Consider the following 4,178-nt stretch of genomic DNA (forward strand, 5'->3'; position numbering starts at 1 on the left):
TAGAACAATAATAGCAACTAAATAATTGCCATGACCACATAAAATGTAGAAACCATAGCACTAGTTAATTGCTATTCCCTGTTCTCATCCAAATACAACTAGCTGATCAATTAGGATCAACCAAGTGTAAAACCTAGTCCCTATCCTTAGAGATTTCAACCTTAATTAACCATGCTTAGCATCACACCAGTGAGATGAACCTCAGGAGCAACTATGCCAAATCTTGAGCATTACCTAACCAAATTCCACTAAACCCTATTAGTGTTGGATATTAATCAACCATCCTATTTAAGGAGCCACCATACCTTACTTAGTGGATCCAGTAGCAAAACCTAGACAACCTCAAACCTAACTGATATACTTCTTATTACTTAAGAAGTATGTTCTTCGAAAGTTATTCTTTTGAAGAAAATAAGGAATCATCATCAACCTTGCTTATAAGGAGCTATAAACCCTAGCCAGCTATCACTAGCAAGATAAACCAATCTTGATAGCACCCATGTGTAATTAATTGCTTAGGATGCCTAGGCATAACTCCACCTGGTATTGATGAATCCAACCTTGTTTGGATCCATCTAATATCTACTCCAGAACCAATTGGAACCATAGTTAACCATAGAACCCACCAACCTAATTATCATACTTGTTCTTTATTAAGAACATGTTCTTCAAAAGTTATTCTTTTGAAGTATATGATAATTAATCATTAATCATGCCATATAGTGTTAAAACTAACCACTGTTCTTTACTTGATAACATTATACCAAATGCTATTGTTGTGTACTATTAATGTTATTGCTATGATATATTGCAGCTCATGTTTAAAATACCAAATAATCACACCTGAATAAGAACCTTGTTTGTGAATCACTCTAAAAGTGCAACACACCCTGATTGATCATTACCACTCACTAATCCTAAATCATCGGGGTTAGGTCACGCTTAGAGCGATTGCATCTCATTCTTATGCATTATTGCATCCTTGCCAATCTTTTAAACATCGTCCTTACCGGACGATGATGCTATTTCAGAATTTGGAGTTATTGCGTATCGAAGACCTTGCCTGCATAATCTTGCAGTCAAGAAAGGCAAGTTCATCACTTGCTCATGTCATTTGTGTATTTCTATCAAATTACTTGCAAAGTATTATGGTTATCACTATTGCATAAAAATCAAAACCACTACTTTCATAACTATGAATATGACTATGTGGTGGGCAATGGAACCATGGATTGTGTTGATATGGTGGAGGTTCCATTGCACGGGTTTATATCCATCTAGGATTAAACAACAAATGTCGCCAGTGATTCTTGTGCTGTAATACCCGTGTTAACCATAAGATCCGGAGTGGGACGGAGTAGTCAAAAGTGTTTCCACCTCTCGTTCATCAACGGATGCGCTTTACCATAGTACACTTGTAATCCAAGGGGGCAAGCTGGTGAGGCTGGGGAGTCCTAAGTCCCCACGGCATAGTCCGTAGTACACTTGTCGCCCGAAGGAGCAAGATGGTGAGGCTGGGGAGTCCTAAGTCCCCACGGTATTGCGGTCTAGGATGGGTTGCAGCTACCGGCGTAGGAGTGTATGGTAGAGCCCAAAGATCATTGTCGTGGTCGGGGTCCACCTTGAAATCTACAGGAATAGTGGGACCGACGTGGACCCAGGGTCGGCGCATGCAACAAAGGGTGGGTGTTCGAGGTAGCGGAGGAACATGATTGGCTAGACCTTATACCGGGCCTCACACCAAAGGAAGTGTGGACGGGTAACGTGCTCGGTTGGCAACAAGGTTAAGATCTCTTATGGGTAAAGCAACACACCTCTGCAGAGTGTAAAGAACCGTGACCTGTCACTCCCTGTTCCGGGATATGGAACTGCGAACGCGGCCGGAAAGGAGCTCCATGAAGTTCTAGTAAACCGGTGAAGGCTGACGGACATAGTTCTTCTGAATAAAAGCAACCTTTTGAAGAAATAGTTATGAAAACTTGCATTGGTATTAGACTTTCTGGTCTAATGCTGTAGCTAGTGCATTAAACACCTCTTTCCTATAATGAACTTGTTGAGTACGCTCGTACTCATCCCACTCTTAAATCCCCTGCTTAGATATGGAGGCATCGAAGGAGGATCTACAGTGCACTCGAAGAACGAGGAGTCAACAACTACTTCAAGATACAGGAACCTGTCAGAGGAGTCAAATACCACATCCTTTAAAGGAGAAAACCTAGTTTAGCCATAGAAGGGAACTAGCTTCCTAAACCTAGCTCCTATTTAGCTAGAGTCTATCCTTAGCCTCTGCAGTTAGTGAAATACTCTACAAATAGAGTTCGTGATAGGCTTAGATCACGAGTCGTTCTTCTGGAGTTTATTTGCAGTTTTACCTCATTGTAAAGTAGGAGGCTGTGTGGATCTTTTGTATAGAGTCGATGTTGTAATTCTATAGACATGCCTTGGACCCGCATATGTTTCTGTTGTACCACTCTGAGCGATATAATACCCGTGGAACTGTGTTTCATTGGTGTTATATCAGACTTGCATACTACACCATGCAGTGGTATGCCGGGTCACAACAGTTGGTACACCATGAAATCAAATGTTGTGGCACAAGTGTGCAACCTCTGCAGAGTGTAAACCTATTCGAATAGCCGCGTCCACGGTTACGGACGGTTGGAAAGGCCATACAGTTTCCGATGTCATATCTTTGAAAATGATGTTTAAAGATGATGGTGAAATGACTTGTGGTGGATTGAATTGAAATCACCACTTGAATGGTGGGAATGACACTAATGTTCCTACTTGAGTTAGTTAGCACTTGAACAGGCTTTTCTCAAACTTTGTGAACTAAAACTAGCTTTATGCAAATAAACTAGAGCTTAGCAAACCATACTAGAATGTCTAGCACTTACATTAGTACTAGTTTGCGAGTACTCAACGTACTCACGGCTTTGTCCCTGGCTATTCAAATGGCCAGAGTATGAAGAAGACCAAGGAGATGACCAGCAGGACGCCTACGACAATTAAGCGCCTTCCGACGTCAAGCGTTGGCCTGTGGACTAGAGAGTCCTTGTATCTTACGCTTCCGCTATGTTGAACTATAAACTCGTGTTTGTCGTTGATCAATAGATCAACTATTTGTGTAATATGGATCATGTGATTCCAATTTGTAAGACTTATGGTTTGTAATGAATGATGACTGTGATACTTAACTATTATGCCTCGCAACAACAATATTCCTGGGATTGCGATGTATGACATAATAGGCATTCGGACTTAAAAATCCGGGTGTTGACAAGTTGGTATCAGAGCCATTGTTTGACCTTAGAAGACCTTAGTTAGAATGGGCGTTCTGAAAAATTTAACTTTGAAATCAAATGAAAGAAACTATTTGTGAAAATTTACTACTCTTGTCTGTGAGACTTTGCCAAAATTTGATGAATCATGTAAATCTTATTTGAATCAACTTAAAATTTTGCCACACTTTGCACTCTCTAACTTACTCATCCAATTCTCTTTCAGATGGAGCCGAATGAACCCATCAACACCAAGTTTTACCAGCTTGGGAACGGAGGAAGCTTGATCTTCGAGCACGACCTCAACGCCGTCTCTGACTTCCTTGGGCGCCCACACCCCGAGTTTCACGGGGTTCAGCTGGACGACACGCCCGGAGGAGAGTTGCAGTGGGTGATCACTGCCGACTTGAGGGGCAAGACGGAACCTCCCACTTCTGAGAGGATCCTCTTCTCTTTCCGCGAGAGCAACTGGCTCGACGGACTCGCACGTGGCCTACAGGAGGCACTTGCGCGCCTCTGTGGACAGAACGTGGTGCGCATCCTCGCCTCTCGCTACGCCCACCTTGTGAGGCGTGATGCCGCGGGAGTGCCCATGGAGCTGCAGCCGCACCCGGAGTTGAGGCACCATGCTGAGCACCTGGACTTCATGCTCTACCAGACTCAGAAGGACCTCGACGCCTCTCGCGCTTACGCGAACCAGACCCATGCTCACATCACCGAGCAGGGTGAGGCGATCAAGCTACTCAACAACGACCGCAAGAGCCTTTGCCAGCAGCGTGCCAAGAAGGACGCTACGATTCGTCGCCTTCGCGCCCGGATCGCGTCACTTGAGGCCACTGTCAAGGCCCAGGAGGATCAGATTCGTCAGCTGGAGGATGACGATGGAGGCATCGACAT

Source organism: Lolium perenne, chromosome 3 (assembly GCF_019359855.2).
Source record: "Lolium perenne isolate Kyuss_39 chromosome 3, Kyuss_2.0, whole genome shotgun sequence".
Classification (NCBI taxonomy): domain Eukaryota; kingdom Viridiplantae; phylum Streptophyta; class Magnoliopsida; order Poales; family Poaceae; genus Lolium; species Lolium perenne.